The sequence below is a fragment of the Ambystoma mexicanum genome, chromosome 2p, assembly GCF_040938575.1.
Source record: "Ambystoma mexicanum isolate Mex_15411 chromosome 2p, UKY_AmexF1_1, whole genome shotgun sequence".
In the NCBI taxonomy this organism is placed as follows: domain Eukaryota; kingdom Metazoa; phylum Chordata; class Amphibia; order Caudata; family Ambystomatidae; genus Ambystoma; species Ambystoma mexicanum.
In genome coordinates, this window is record NC_090923.1 from 1,062,291,895 (window position 1) to 1,062,309,008 (window position 17,114).

Sequence of the window (17,114 nt, forward strand, 5' to 3'; positions counted from 1 at the left end):
AGGTCTTGGTGCAGGCATTGGCTGCAGGGTGATGTTGGCAGGGGCAACGTCGGTATGATGGACCAGGACCAACACTGTCCCAGCTGGGAGAGTCGGAGCTGGGGTGGATCGAGCTGCAGCTGCCCCTGCAGCCTCCCCACCCTGCCTACTTGGGGCAGCAGATGACATAGCTGCCCCAGATCCACGTGGCTTGGTGACACCAACTTGCACCGCCACACGTGGCTTAGACTTGCTGACCTGGAAGTCAGCCTGGGAGTCATCCTGTGCCGGTTCAGGTGCCACAATGGGCTGGTCCAACAAGGGCTGAGCTGGAATGGTGTCAGCTACGTTTCCCACAACCATGGGGGGGCATGGGTGTCCCTGATTGCTCCTCCACACATGGGGGTCTAGGGGCACCCTGCAAATCCTGGCCACGTCCCCTACTGGGCCCACCACGCCCACCTTTTGGAGGTCAGCCACCTTTGCCTCCCTTACCGCTTGGTCGCCTCCAACCATGGCCCTGATGTTCTTGTGCGTATGGGAGTAGCAGTAAACGATTGTCCTGGGCAATTGGGGGTGAAAGGGGTAGGGTAATAGATGGAATTCGTACCCTATTGCTCTAGCAATGCTGTCTGTGACCCCTGGGGGAAGATGACGGGTCACGCAACGCACAGGCACCCCGAAAACAAAAAATAACGTGCACGCAACCCCTCGTAGACCACGTGCGTGGAAAAATGAACCCGCACTACGCTGTGGCACCCAGAAACACAAAATTAAGCATACGCGTAATACATGCAGCCTACAATGACCTCTGAAGGGGTACGCGACACACGGGGCAAGCACAGTTGGTAAATACGTGCGCGACTCACCGTCTGCCTGGAAAAAGAACGTGAAAAAGACGCGCGTGTGCGCGTTGGCAACACCCCTGCCAAAAGAAGAATTGTACGCTGTCTGAGGAGACAGGACAAAAGAAGAAGTGAATGCTGTTTGAGGAAACAGGCCCAACAAAAAAATGTAACGCTTTCAGAGGTAACAGGGAGTACGAACTTGAAACGCTGTGAAGTAATCGCGTGTGAACCGACGAGAAGTACAGAATTCACCCACTCGCTCTCCACGAAAAGCACGTACAAGGAAACGTACCTTTTAAACCGGCCCACACGTACAACGTCACTTACACGTGTACGCGCTGAGGCCCTTTCCTCCAATTACTCGAGCTGACACTCGGACGTGCAGTTTTTGCACGTGTATGATGAACATGCACCGTGTTGAGGGAAACGCCCTTGCGCGTCATGTCACAGACACATAGGCCCTTTCCTCGGATTACACGCATTCACACGCGGACGTGCAGTTTTTTCACGTGCCCTGAACCACTATGCCCACGTCAGGAGGGAAATGCCCGCGCGCGTAACGTCACAGATGCGCTTATGCGCTAAGGGCCTTTCCTCAAATTACACGGAGACGTGCAAGATTTTCACGTGCCAAATCACTCCGTATCAAGCTGGCCACGCAACAACACACGGAAGACCACGCACCTGCCCAGAAGGCCGAATTACTGCCCCCCCAGAGCCCCGAGCATGCTCCCACCTGCCATCTGCGGCTGCCTGCCTGCTGCCCACGTGCCCTGCTATTTGCTGCCTGCACATCAGCCATCTGCAGTGGTGCAGTTGTTGTGACCACCCTTGCTGGAAATGAAGACTCCCGACTGGGATACCATCACTCCACAGCCCAGCGCCAGGACCCAGTTTCCCACCCAAACCTGCCTCTGGGGTTGCCATGTCGGGCACACGACCATTTGGCACCACTGGTAACCCCCAGCCAGAGAGGCAGAGGGCCACCAGCTTCAGTGCCAGGGAAGTTGGTGTCCTGGTGGAGCAAGTCCTGGGGCAGTATGATGCCCTCTTTGGAAGTTCTCGCGCCGACTATGAAGGACGGACCAGGATCTGGATGGACATCGTGACTGCCATCAACGGGGAGGGGGTGGCAGTCTGCAACTTCAAACATGTCAAAAAGCGCTGGGAGGACTTCAGGTCCAGGACCCTCGACAATGCCCGGCGCCTCTTGAAGGCAGCGGATGCCAAGGGGCGCAGGGACCACCTGTCCGACCACCAAATGAGGGTCCTGGAACGCATATGCCCAGCGCTCCACGTCCAGGTCCTTGAGAGGCAGACCAGTCTGGAGTCGAGCAGTAAGTGTACATGCATACTGATTGGACGCTGTGCGTGTCGTGGTGTGCCAGTAGTGTGCAGGTTACACATGTGTTTTTGTAGGGCCATGTATGGATGTGTATGTACAGGGGCGAGGCTGAAACATGCAAGTCCTCTCATGTGTGAGACACATGGATGGTGTATGTGTGGGTAAGCATGCAGGCCAAATGCAGATGTGGGAGCACCCATGTTTGAATTACTGCATATGTACGTTGGCATGGTTGTGGTGTCACACTTGGATGTTGGTTCCAGCTGCATGTATCTGCACTGTGTACATGTGCATGTGTGTGTATTTGACAAGTGTGCAACTGTGATGCAACATGGATGCATGTGACACTGATATGTAGAAGGCTGAATGCCAGATGTGACATGGATGGCGATCTCCTCACTGCGACAGTTGGTGGAGATGTACACATGCATGTAAGTGTGGTGGCGTGTGTGCATGTCTTGTGCACTCCCCATGTTTCATGTGATGTCAGGCTCACTCATGCTGTTGTATCTGTATGGATGGTGCTGCCTGGTGCGATATTGCTGTGGAATTGCTCATGTGTGTGAGTTGAAATGACATGTGTGTTAGGGATTGTGATGCCATATCTGAAGTTTGACACTGCCGCACATGTGCAACTGTCATGTGTGTATCAGTCCATTGTACAGTGCCCTGATGCCCGTGTCCTATCTCTCCCTGTCTGCAGCGTCAACTGATGAGGAGGGCGGAGAGGGTGCTGTGGAGCAAGGCGGCAGGGATCGCACCGCCAGCCGGAGATGCAAGGCCCGGCTCCCCTCCCAGGTTGTCATCTCGTCAGGGAGTGAGGAGTCCGGTGCCGCGTCCCAGGTCGCAGCTGCCGAGGGTAGGTCCAAGAGGCAGAGGTCAGAGTTGGACTCCTCGGCAGCAGAAGGGGCAGCTGAGACCCCACATTGTCCGACGGAGGAAGATGGCATGTAGTCATCCAGGTTGGTGGGGGTTTGGTGGAGGAGGAGGCCGTGGAAGGGACAGACACGGGGTCTGGAGGTGGGGATTCCACTGGTGCTAGTGGTGCAGTGTAGTGGCATGGACAGGAGGCAGCACAGGCCGCCGCAGAGGTGCCTGTGTGTAATCCTGTCCCTGATCCTGTGACTGCATCATCCTGCACCAGCAGGGATGCCTACGTCCAGACCCGTTTTCAGGGAGGGGATCCGCTTACAACAACTGGCCTTCCTCTCCCTGCGGCCGTGGCTATCCGGGACCGGGTTGAGCCTCTCCTGAGTGGGATGGCGTTGCGTCAACGGGGCATGCGAGGTGACCTGCAGTGTTTTCGTGAGGACACTGCAAGTCATCTCGAATGCCTCGTTGACAGCGTTGACCTACTGGGACGGGTCACCAGGGCCGGATTCCTCCGTTTGCTGGACCTTCTTCCGACCCCCTCCTCACCTCAACCCCCTATGCGCCAGTCATCCTCCATGCCATCTTCCCACCCATGTATCACCTGGGTACCCTGTGGAGCTGCCTCTGACCCTGCGACCAGGCTGGTGGAGGACACATCCCTGTCACAGTCGGGAGTTGGACGTCCAGCAGGGGTGGCAACCTCAACAACTGCACCCCAGCCAGAGGAGGATGTGCAGGCAGCAAGAGCCAGGGCACAGGCACAGGTACAGCAGCAGCAGGAACTACAAGGTGGGAGCCATGATGGCTCGGGGCCTTCAACATCGGAGGGGCAGGCATCGGCTAGAGGGCAGGAGGACCCAGGATTGCAAGTGTCTTCCGTGTGGCAGCGGTTGGGGCAGGCCATAGATGCGGAGCAGCAGCGGGCGGAAGAGGCACGGCTCACAATGGTCAGGGTGGAGAACTCCATGGGCTCTGAGGGCTCTGAGGCGGGCCGAGTGCCTCGAGGCAATTCGCAGGGAGTTTGAGGTCCACATGTCATCGTTCCTGCGAACCCTCAGGGCCATGGAAGAGGATCGCCTCCGGGACATCGAGCAGGAGTTCGATGATGCCCTGGTCCAGGAAATCAGGAAGTGAGCAGTCGGACTAGCACCGCTGCCATTGTAAATAGTTTTTAGTGTTAGGTTTCCGTTTCCTTTGATTTGTGGTGAATGGACTATGCCAGACACATTTGTATATAGATTTTTTACTAGGTACTTTCTTAGGTAGGTTTCATTTCTTTCGTTGGGCTTATGGACCCTTGACAATGGATTGTACATAGTTGGACAATGGATTTATTTGAAATTTTTCTTTTGATTTCACCATAGATTCATGGATTTTTCTTTTTACGTTTACTTTGGATTTGCGTTGGTGGAGGAGGGAGAGTTTTGACTATTTTTCATTGGGATTTCTTTGGATTGGTTATACTTTTCATTTACTCATCTTTTACACATGCGTTTCATTTCATGTTTGCTATTTTGTTATGCTTTCATTTCATTGCTTTATTTTTGTACATAACACATTTTGATATTTTAGTTCCATGTGTGGGATTCGCTCATTGGGTTAATGCATGTGAAAATGTGGGTTTACACAATCAATGCCAACCAGTGTGTGTATGTGATGGACATGTGTTGATGTACATAGTTGACTTTTGGTTTGTGTCTTGAGATAGGCATGTCAGTGTGTGGTGGATTGGGAAATCATTGCGTCTCAAGAATGGGGTGGCATGCTGTGGTATTTTGGTGTGGAAGTGGGCCATGATTGTGCTTCTTTATTTCATGTAGTGGGGGGACATGAGTGGGGGCCTGCTGGCAGGTGCCCCTCACTGCTGGGGGGTGGGGGTGCAGGGGGACATGAGTGGGGGCCTGCTGGCAGGTGCCCCTCACTGCTGGGGGGTGGGGGTGCAGGGGGACATGAGTGAGGGCCTGCTGGCAGGTGCCCCTCACTGCTGAGGGGGTGGGGGTGCAGGGGGACATGAGTGGGACATGTGTGGGGGCCTGCTGGCAGGTGCCCATCACTGCTGGGGGGTGGGGGTGCAGGGGGACATGAGTGGGACATGAGTGGGGGCCTGCTGGCAGGTGCCCTTCACTGCTGGGGGGTGGGGTGCAGGGGGACATGAGTGGGGGCCTGCTGGCAGGTGCCCCTCACTGCTGGGGGGTGGGGGCGCAGGGGGACATGAGTGGGGGCCTGCTGGCAGGTGCCCCTCACTGCTGGGGGGTGGGGGTGCAGGGGGACATGAGTGGGGGCCTGCTGGCAGGTGCTCCTCACTGCTAGAGGGTGGGGGTGCAGGGGGACATGAGTGGGACATGAGTGGGGGCCTGCTGGCAGGTGCCCCTCACTGCTGGGGGGGTGGGGGTGCAGGGGGACATGAGTTGGTGACCATATTGCAACGTGACATGTGGCTTGGCTGGGGGGCATGCCCATGGTGGATGGGCTGCGTGCGGGACATGACCAGGGGTGCAGGGTAGTCCCCTGTGGTGTGGGCTGCCGGCAGGGGCTGTGGAGGGGGTAGAGGGGACACCTGGGAGGACCCACACTGCCAATTCACGTGTGGGACTCCCTGCGCACCCCACTGGATACACGTACCCTGCTCTGACAGCGAAATGACGTGTGAAACTTCACGCACACCCCTGAAATACACGTACCCCGCTCTGACAGCGAAATCGCGTGTGAAAGTTCACGCGCACCCCAGTAATACACGTAACCCACTCGCACAGTGCCAATCGCATGTGAAACTCAACCGTGAACCCCAGTAATACACATACCCCGCTCGCACAGGGCCAATCGCGTGTGAAACTTCCCGCAAACACCAGTAATACACGTACCCCGCTCTCACAGGGCCAATCGCGTGTGAAACTCCCCGCGCCGGGGTGTACATGTATTCGGAGGGGTGCACAGGGAGTTTTACAGGCGTTTTCGTGGTTGGGGGCCTGTGCGCCATGTACGGGATTTGTGTGCTGTGCATGGTGCACGGGGAGGGGTTGGGGTGTAACTGGCACTGCTGCAGGGTCGCTGCGCCACTCTGCGCCACGGCTGGTTTTGGATGTTGAAATCCATGAATACGCTGTGCTCGGAAATGGATTTTAGCGCACGCGGCTGGCGCAGACTGTCGCACACGCACACTGTGCGCCAGCCGCGTGCGCCACTTGTGCGCTGGATTCTATGAATTACCCCCAAAGTCTCTAACTCTGCCACCCGCACTCTCTACGATCTTCGCCGCTCCGCGTCCAACTACAAACACTTTCTGCATGCCCGTTAGCTGTCCAAGAAACATAGATCCCTTTCCTTGTTGCTTCTACTTGTATTCAAATCTCTTCACAACCTAAGACCACCATGGTCGGACTGGCCTGTAGGGCAATAGGCACATGGCCGAACCAAAAATGCTAAATGCTGTTGTGGCCGTTTTTTTTGTCAAAATGGGCCACTTTTTTTGCCAATATAGGTCAGTTTGATGAGTTACTTCACTATGCGGCTAATAGTATTGACCAGTGTTGCTGTATAAATAATCATTAAAATGCACAATTTGCATCACATTTTATCAAAAAACTGCCCCTTGGTTACTACTCAAACAGCGTCATAAAAAGAAATGAATAGCCATTTGCAACTGTGGCCCACTTATTTTTGGTCCCAGAGATAGGTTTATGTCCCAGTCCGACCCTGCAGATCCTCCTCCCCTTCCGACTTTGCTGACACTCCTCCATGGACCCTCCACTCCTGCACTCCCAACAGTCTACATGTCACTCACCCGCCCTGTTCCCCCTTGCCCCCCTGCTTCCGCTCAGCTTCTCTTTGCCCCCTCATTACTGACTCCCTTCCTCCCCATATCAAAAGCTCTGCTACAATACACCCCATCAGAACCTCTCTAAAATGTCACCTCCTCACCCTCGAAGTTTCACCCTCTATCTACACCCATGCCACCCCTTGGCCTCCCTGCACCCCTCTCTGCTCCACCTGCCTTTGTGACTTTTGCCTGTATCTTGTCTGTACTATCCCTCGTCTATCTCACATCACTTGCTTATTCACCCACTGGCCAATTGTTTCACTACCCACCGTACTATTGCACAGTTCCTGCTTTGTGATTGCCCTGAAGGAAGTGAGCTCCTTTTGTTAAGTGCTTCCGGCCGCAACACCTTCTTACCTCAATAAACACAACAAATATAAAAGACAATAATAAAAACTGTTCCAAATGTGCACAAACTCCTCGTGCTTGGGGTAGGAGGCCTCCAAACCCTTCCACCTGTCTATCCAACCTAACCGCCCAACCCAGCTCTTCTGCACTTGCCCTCAGGACCTCTCTTTGTAATTTGTAAATGTGTAAGGGAGGCCCTGGGGGAACGCAAAGCGTTTCCCCCCGGGATGTATTTTGGCGCTGCACATGGCCAGCCAGATGGCCTGCGGGGAGAGCGCCTCTGGGGGTATTTAAAGGGTCAGGGAAGGTTCAGGAAGCAGGCAACGGTTGTGCGTGAGATTGACCCGCCCTCCCATCTCCTTTTTCGGGTTATGTCAGGTAACTGGTTTTATTTTCTAGGGGGGGAGGTCCATGTAGTTGGGTTCTTCCGGGTTATACCTTCCATGTCAAGGTTACAGGGTTTCTAGTCTCTGTTTAAGGTCTTTATTGTTTCGGTAGATTTGTGTACCCAAATATTCGGTGTACCCGTGGTGAGAAGTAGCAGACTCGTGCACAAAATACACTAATACAAAGAAAGTAGTTCTGCTACTGGGAGAGGTTTGTCCTGATTATTTGTCATTGAATAAAGCATGACCAATTTATAATATCAAGGAACCTTAACTTTGTTTACTAATAGATTATATCTTGAATAAATTGACCCAAAGAAAATGTCCAGAGGAAAAAACCAACATCTACTACAAGGGCTGTGAAAACATATGTCTTGTATTGAAAACACATACTTATAAATATATACAAAACATTTTTAACTTTTTTGATTGTAAACAACAACAAATCAAAATATTTACAAATAAACAATCCAGCTTAAACAAAGTGTTGTAGAGAAAGATCCTGAAATAAAACATGTAATAAGAAACAAGCAAAGAAAAAACAAGAGGTGTTTAGAGTGTGCAAGGAATATAGCACATATCTATATTAGTCGACAGCTTGTATTCTTTAGAAGTATTTTTGTGAAAAAAGAATTCCTGGGTTACATTTAGTTGGGTAGATTCTATCTACCAATGAACAGATGTCTGTGCTGGTAAGTTCTATTGGGACCAAGTGAGCCCAACTAGCTGTATGCCAACGTTGCAGGGGGTATATTGGTGAAAGTTCCACATCTAAGTGAAAAAGTAAACATGCAGTATCTTCTCACTGAACCACAATAAGTCCCCTTTGCTTCAAAAATGACGTTTCGGCAGCCGTCCATCTTGTAACCAAATTTGAGGGACGTGAAAGCCACCTTCTTCAGGGCGATTGAGTGACCCCACAAAAACCTTGTGGGCACGCCCTTGATATTGCAGGCTCCCCGGTATGGGTTTAGTGGGATGCAGGGCTGGTTGCTGTGCTTGAAATGATGTAGGACGACGTAATGTCGCCCTCCTGGGTCCGAAGTCTGTTGGTAATACTCTGGAAGTTTTAGTGATGAAACTCTGGGTTTAAAGATTTTTTATGGCAGTCGGTGCGTTCTTCTAGGGTGTGGAATCGAATCTAAGAGAGCTCCGTTGATGATTTGCAGTGAGTCCCTTGTAATGCGTTTCTGTCCGTTAGTCTGCGCCGTGTGTGGAAATTGATCCGTGTGTCCTGCCTGCTGCCGAGAAGAGTGGTAGATTTGTGTGACAGGTTAGGGCACTAATGAAGTTGTGATGCAAAATGTCTTGTTGCTGATGTGGCAGGTCAGACTGGCTGCAGGTCATAGGAAGCGGGAGATTGGTGTAGAGGGGAGTTTTATGGGTTCGGAAGTTGATTGGGTTGCCCGGGGCATGGCCCCTTTAGATGTGGAGGGAGGGAAGCACAATGGGGGAATGGTGCGGGAAAGGATGGGGTGGTGCTGTTTGCACAAGCGGGCTGCCCCGGGGGAACAGGTATTGTACCTGGATGGGCATGGCCCCGGGGAGAAACCGTGACACCTGGAGAAGTGGTGAGGAGACGGTAGGGTCCAAGGGATAGTTAGGGAGGAAGTGGAATTATTTAATTGTTAGGGGAAATGAAAATGTTGAATTATTAATTGGTTGTTTAAAATATTTTGTTAGTCTGTAAGGCCATGGAGCCAGGTAAGTGGTTAGTTGTAAGCTCTGGCCTGTCACATTAAAGCGACCTTTTCCACTTTAAATGAGTCTGGGTTTTTGTGCAGTAAGTCAAAAATACTGGCTACAGGCTGACAATGTTAAACAATATTGTTATGGCCACCGGTTTCTGACGCTGGTATATGTTCGCATACTTATCCCTTCACCCTCTGGTAAACATTATTCCATCAAAGAATGCTCTTGTGTAAAGGCACCTTTCCCTGGAACTGCCACTGCTCTCTTTTATTGCCTACTGTGTAGGGCAGTTTTGTACGAAATGACACCCTGTTCTTCAATAAATACAATACACAAATCTCCAGCATTAAGTGCTGCTGCTGCCAAGGTCATACAGGGGAAAGGTAGCCACGGGTGATGCACGAGATGGACAGTAGGATAACTTGGGAGGTTTGTCTCTGCAACAGGTACATTTCAGAGGCGCTAATAACAGAAGTCTGGTGAGGTGCCCGCTTTTATGCTGCCCTACCCACCCATACGCATCCCACCCTGCCCCTCCCCTCACCCTCGCGTAATGAAGTTCCCGCAGCCACTGCCTGGCACAAGTGAAGGCGATTCCCGATCCGCCTCCAGGAGGAGTTCAAAGTTCGCCCAAGTTATTTTCCGCAAGTCTGTCAGTGCTATGCCAACACGGCAGTCGCCCTGTCTTTCGTGTGCAGGCAGAGATTAGCTGCTGAATGAGTCCATCTTTCCAGGTTGGTGAAAACGTTATATCGCTACTTCTACAAATAGCTTCGTGACTTCAACTATTATTCTCGAAACAAACCATCCCCCTTGAGCATGACTGGGAAGGGAGAAAATAAATAGCGGGCACCTTGGAGCTAACGTGAGGGGAAGGGTGGCCGCGCGCGCATGGCTCTTGCAAAGCGTCGCACACGCAGCCTACCGAACTAGGGACGTGTATATAAGTGCATGTGTTTGGTTAATACACAAATGCGTGTCTGTGGTGCCTGAGCGGCGAGGCGCTTTGATGTTTCTACGTTGGCAGCCACTGTTACAAAAGCGACAGCAGTGTGTGTTATGAATGACGACACGAACTGAAAATAGCTCTACCCTTATTAAAATAAAACTGGTACGGCAACGGAAGATACCGTTGAATTCCCTTCCGTTCCTTTCCACTCAGGATTTGCCTTGATGGTGCAGCCTGTCCCTGTTCACGGGAGAGAAGAGCTAGGACCTGAAAGTAAGTGACCACAGCCAGCAGAGGAAGTGAAACCGAAAGGAAAGACACACGACAACCATATAACACGTCCACACACACAGCTGAGGAGTGGCCGCCCTGTAAAGTAAGTAAAGATTGTGTTTCTTATTACGGGGGAGTCGTACCTCGCCCCCACGCCCGTTCTCTGCAAACCCACTTATATTACATGTTCATGTCTTCGAGGGTGGCGCGATTTTGCTAACCAGAAAACATTTGTAAAGTCATGTTGTACTACATATAGAAATGGGAGAACTAAGCTTGCACACTGAATAATATCGACTAAAGGCCAGGGACGGCGGTAGGGCCTTTCCACTTTTTCATTTGAAATGAGCCCAAGTGTTATATCGTGTTTTATATCTAATTCCCCTGGTGGCTGGATGCAAGGTGTGTGACCTCATGAGAGAATGTTGAGTGGATGTTTACAATGTTTATGCTTGAAGGGGCTTCCAGGGGCAGTCACTTGAGAAAAGAGAGCCTGGGTAGTGGGATCCAGTGAGTCTGCATGCACTGTGTCTGCACTGAATCTTACTGAGCCTGCAGGGAGGCTTGCATAAGATCCTACAGATGCAACTGAATAAAGGAACTTCATGTCACCTTACCCAATCTCCCGAGCATCCTTAGGTGCAACAGCGGCAACGAGCTGGTCAGAAACTGGGCCCAGGAGTGCTGAAACCCGAAGAAGACGGAGAAAAGGAGGAGTTACCTGCTACTGGGGGTACAGGAAGAAGATAGCAGACTCACTGCCCCTAAAAGTGCGTAAGGCAAAGTTGCAGGTGTGCTCCAAGGGTGTCCCATGTACTAGGAAAGGACTGTGCTGGCTGAAGGATCAGGGGCAGAGGTACACCTAGAGCACCTGCATTGCTGAAGAGTTGCTGGCATGAGAGGTGCAGGCCAGAGAATAAAAAGACCGCAGCTCAAAGGACCCCTCGCACAAGAAAATGTGCCCATGGGAGTACTCCCAGAGCTGATTGGAAAGGACCCTGTCTTTGCGGAGTGCCCTGTCTGCAACTTCGAGAGTCCCAGGAAAGGAGACTGGCTGCATATGGCTCCATCGGCCAGGGCAAAGTCTGTGTACCAATATCACCCAGAGCAGAGCTTTTCGGTGTCGGCAGGTAGCATCGGCCCGGTTGGCAGACATTCTGGATACCAGAACCGAGTGACAAAGAGGGCACCTACTCAGAAGGTGGCACTGCTGGGACCTCTGTGGTTGTAGGAGGCATCCTGATCCGCTATTGGAATATATATATTTTTAATATCAGCTAGATTTGGGGTGTGATTAACTCTTGAAGCGCTATTTCAGGGAGATGTATTTGCTTATTTATATGTTTGGATTTATAGAGCACTTTTGCCAACGCGCTATACAGTGAATTAAATCAGAGCGCCATTGCCATTATAAGGTGCCAAATAATGTCATGAATAAATGTTCTGAGATGGTGACCATCGCAGATCGGGCTGTAAAATTCCCCAAATGAAACCCCCTCAGATTATTTCATCACTGAACGAGAAAGGAGACACACTTTCTGTGTTACAGGAGACTTCCGCATTGAAGGAGTCGTTTCATTGCGGATTTAATTGCACCGTGCTTTGAATAGTACTTGTCTAACCAGTTTACCTCCCGAAATCTTATGCACAGTTGTACCCTTAATTCATTGAAACCTCTATTTTAAGGTAAAGGCACGGTGCATTTACCACCTGTCTGATGAGTTAGTGTTAACCAGTGCTTTGAGAGAAATATATAATGGCTTCTGGATTGTCTTTCAAGTCAACTCTTATGACAACATCCCCTCTACAACCTAGAAAATATTTGACTGGGTCTATACTGCTTGCCTCCAGGCACTCTGAAAGAGAAGGGCAGGGGTTAGGTTAGTGGCGAGAGAGGCAAAAGGCAAAATAGCTTGGCTGCTGAGTCGATTCATGCAGACCGGAAGTACCCTGAGCCCTCCAGAAGGGTGTCTTTGTGGGTGGTCTGTGTTGAGGGCAAATAAGTATTTCTGTCTAGATGGGAGCCTGCTGTGCCAGTGGGACTAGGATGCATCGGCCAGGGTGGGTGGTATCTAAGTTGTAGAAGCTGTGGTGGCCCGTCACAGGTCTCCAGGGCGGGCCACACCAAGTGCCAGGATCACTTGGCGGTACAGTTACACTGCGGGCACGCTGCAACCACAAGGTAGGGGTCACCCTGCTGTATCCGGAACACCGGATCCGGATAAACTGGCTGGGGGCACTCAGCAGACCGCAGACCCTGGCCGGGGCTGCTACAATAGGCCGTGATCACACGGCAGTCGGATCACCCAAGAAAGGACACAGACACAAGTTGCCACTTCCTGGGGCTCTGCTGCACTGGCTCTCACGTGCCAGCAGAGCCCTCTTAAAGGGGCAACAAGCCCACAGTTAAATGGGCCACACACCACATCCCTCCTTTATTATAACAAAAACACAGCACACATAAGACTAAGACTACGACCCTATACAGGGGTCTACTTTTGTGATGTAATCTAGTCTGCGCACCACCCCTTGACTACCAATTCACTGCAAACAGTGGGGCATTCCAGTCCGCACACCACTCTGATGAACTGTTCAATCACTGCAAACAACAAGTGCCTTCCAGTCCCCGCACCCACGGGGCCTGATGCCGGGCGCTGGGTACCAGAAAATGCCTGGATCAAACTGGCCGCTTGCGCTGCTGCAGGACAAGAAGAACACAGTTTCCTCATCATCTTCATCGGCATAGTCATACAGTCCCCTCTTTTGCTCTTCGGCGACCTGGACCGCCCCAACTCTGGGGGCTTCCTCCCTGCGACCTCCTTTGACACACTTCCTGCCGATGGCCCAACCATGCTGGTCGGCGTGAGGCTGGGCACACCCATGCAAAGTGATCTACCTTTCCGCACCTCCCACAGATGTGCCGCTTTGCCGGGCACTCCTGCGCGTGCAGGAGCTCCCATCAACACTAATGGCATATTGTGGCACCTGGCTCTCTCCATGGCCAATCCCCTCTTCTTGTTGGCCTAACTCCTTGGCACTTGCTAACGGCCGACACCTCTTCCAACTTTACCCGTAACATGGGGGGCTTGAGCTGTTGCCTTGAGAGGTCCAGGGCCGAGGCACGCACATCTGCCAACTCCTGGGTGTGGCCTGGATTCGGTCCAGACCCAGACCTGGCTTCCTGAGGACCTGTTTTCTCAACTTCGCCGAACTACAGCTGTAGATTATCTGAGCCCTCATCTCATCCTCAAAGTTGCCCAGGGCGCAGGACAACGCCATTCCGCGACGCTTACCATGAAATACGTCAAGACTCTCCCCTACTTCTTGCCTCGCGCATCTCATCCTGAACCGTTCGTAGTCCCGGTTGACCATGGGCATGAAGTACTCGTTCAGTGCTGCAATGGCTGCGTCATACGATTGATCCCTGGGCCGCAAAGTTTTGAACAGTCTCTGGACGGTCGGGCCAGCTGAATACAGAAGCATTGGGCGTTTAGCTCTGTTCTTGATCTCAACAGCCTCGAAATAGAGTTCTAGGTTTTGCACCCACGCCGTCCAACGGGGTCCTAGACTGGCCGGAGCACCCACCATGTCAAACGGATACAAAGGCGACGGCTGCACATTCTGACGGTATCCCCCTTCATTTTCTTCATCCGCCATGATGGTGACTTCACATGGCGGACTCAGTACCCAATGCAGGTGTGCACCTATCCTCGGTCAGCAGCTTGATGATCCCCAACAGGCGCACAAGCACTCCCTGTGGAGAAGCTACCCTTCCGGGGTCCTTGGTGACAGTGGAGGAGCCACTGCGATGGCATATGGATAGGCCCTCCGGGCTGTTCTGGTGTCTGGCTGGGCCCTCAGGGCCGATGTGGTAAACAGGTATGCTGGGTGGGCTGCACTGTGACACTGTCCATGCTATGGGCAACAGTTGGTGGAGGCCTCTCTGCTGTCTTTCCCTTTCCTGTGGCCACTGTAGAGGCCTGTCTGCTCCCCCCTCTGACTCAGTAGGGAATACAGAATGTTACACCACTCTGAATGTCCTGGGGTGGGCACCCCCCCCCTGAGCATCACCTGATGCTAAATGATGGGCGGTCAAACACGAGGCCCGGTGCTGCTGCAGGACAAGAATACTTTTTCCTTTTATTGCGGCCAAAAAGTAATTTCTTTATTCACCGCCAGGCCCTGGTGTTTGATGGCCATGCCCCCTCCACGCGACAGGCTGCAGTCTTTTCTTTGTCTCCTCACCGCCGCAAGGAGGCCACTCCCCCTCCATACGGGCCACTGCAGGCCTCCTCAGTGTCTTTTTCTTTTTCTGTTTTCTGCCACGGGCCTGGCTGTTTACCGGCCCCGCCTCCTCTTTTCCGAGCGATACAGGCCTTGTCACTTTGCGGGACCAGGCTTTGATGGGCCCGCCTCCTTTCACCGGACTCCTTTGTCCGGCGCGAAATGGGTGCCTGAGGGCCTGCTGGCAGCTCCTCTACCCTTTGAGAGTCTCCAACTGACCTCAGTGCTCCCGTTCCACTGCTTCTTTGTTGTGGCCGACGCCGCCCGTCCTCCACGCGGCCCGCACCGCTCCTCCTCGTCCACACAGTCGATGCCCTTTCCTGGGCCGCCGCAGGCTTCCGGCATCCCTCACAGCCCACGACCACTTTGTCGCCAATGTGGTGGCCCGCCACAGGTCATCAGGGCAGGCCACACCAAGTGCCAGGATCCCCTTGCGGGACAGTTATGCTGCGGGCACGCCGCAACCACAAGGCAGGGGTCACCCTGCTGTATCCAGAACACCGGATCGGGATACACTCGCTGGGGGCACCCAGCAGACCACAGCCTCGGCTTGGGGGCACCCCAATGGCTGCTACAATAGGCCGTGATCACGCGGTAGTCGGATCCCCCAAGAAAGGACACAGGCCCGAGTTGCCACTTCCTGGGGCTCTGCTGCACTGGCTCTCACGTGCCGGCAGAGCCCCTTTTGTTGAGGAGGCAACAGGCCCACATTTCAATGGGCCACACACCACAGAAGCGTAGAGTTCTGTTGTTTGACATCTGTAGGGATGGATTGAAAAATTGCCGGGTGCCAGTGGCATAGTTGGCCTGCAGATGGTCTGTATGAGGGTGGAAGATGAGGGTGTTGGTGTTGGGTGGTTACCAGGCAATGTTACAACGTCCCTCTGATGTGTTCGGAACTGAGCAAGATCATAGTCCGGTATATATGCTGTAGAGTCGCCCATAGGCATAAAGGAAATCTGCACGGGCCATGTAAACTGCAGACACCAAGGGCCCGATTCATGGAATATTTGCTCGGTTCAAAGTGACTTTCCACTGCCGACCCAAACCCTTTTATTTAAATGTATATAGCGCGCAAACAGCCTTTGGGCATCGTGGCGCTGTTACATGTGATGAGCTTAGTTACATGAGGCATTTTAGTTGGCCTTTGGAGTCAAAACAGATTAGATACATACATACATTATACAGTACAGGCAGATAGTATTGAGAGTGTTGTATACAGGTAGTGTGTGATTCATGGTACCGTGCAAAGAGTATTTTTGCAGTGCAAAGTCCGGGCTAAGTTATTTCATACTGCAAAAGTGACTATGTGCTGACTTTGCCCAGCCTTTGCCCTACAAATATACACTTTGCACGGTTCCATGAATCACGGTTTGTGTTGGCAGTGCAAAGTTACTTTTCAGCAGTGCAAATTCACTTTGTACCGGGCAAATAGTCCATGAATCAGGCCCCAGAGTCATGCAGGAGACTTACTAAGAAAACAGCTATAATAGTACATGAAGGACCCAAAAGAGAGAGCTACAGTGGACCCACAGAGGCCAGCCCAGGGATACATACAAATTACAAAGAGCAGGATTGGAACCGCCTGACCAGGCAGCCATGTGCAATAGTGTAGACGCACATCTACTGAGGAGGCATCTCTAGCTCCCTCTGTAGCATCGTCTTCTCACGTTCCCATCTGATACATCTACTTGTCTTTCCTGTGCTTTTTCTTTCTTTCTTTCTTTCTTTTTGCAGACTAAGATCTGTATGCCCTTCCAAGGACAAGCCCGGGTGCTCTAAAACTGCTACGGTGGTGATTTGGCACAATATGCAAGCATGTAACTTTCGGCACAGTATAAAAGATGTCTAACATAACATGTCACATTTCACAACATTACCTTTCATCCCATTCCATTCTGTTGCCTGAAAGGGTCTTCAGGGCTAACCAGGTAGCGGGTGAGTCCACAGAGGGTGTTTTAAGGACATCACTCTCTCTCAGTGCCCCTCTCCTGGCCCTAGAGCCTATGCATAGACCCCGTGGAGCACTACAACCTCTTTTGTTTGAAGCATTTATTTCAAAATGAATTACATTATTTTCTTTCCTGGGATTTGCAAAATACTGCAGCGTCTCAAAGAATTAGAAGGCAAATGTAAGGCAGCATGTTAGCCCTGCATATAACAAAACAAATAACACAGTAAAAAATAGGAACAAATAAACTCCATTCATGAAAGTCTCCAAATGTGTCAAAGAATGAGACAAAACTCACTTGCCAGAAAGAGTCCAAATGTTTCTGCCTATATCCAGGAGAGTTAGTACCTCTTAGTGAAAGAAGAAATA

General features: G+C 51.9%; 1 protein-coding gene across 1 annotated transcript in view; it reads left to right on the forward strand.

Moving 5' to 3' along the window:
- Positions 1 to 9,888: 9,888 nt before the first annotated feature.
- The window catches only part of LOC138567109 (phospholipase A and acyltransferase 3-like), a 106,256-nt gene continuing 99,030 nt past the window's right edge, over positions 9,889 to 17,114 (forward strand). The window contains exons 1-2 of the mRNA XM_069644989.1: positions 9,889 to 10,022; positions 10,451 to 10,613. The gene's annotated coding sequence lies outside the window, so the exon portion shown is untranslated. The remainder of the gene's footprint in view (positions 10,023 to 10,450; positions 10,614 to 17,114) is intronic.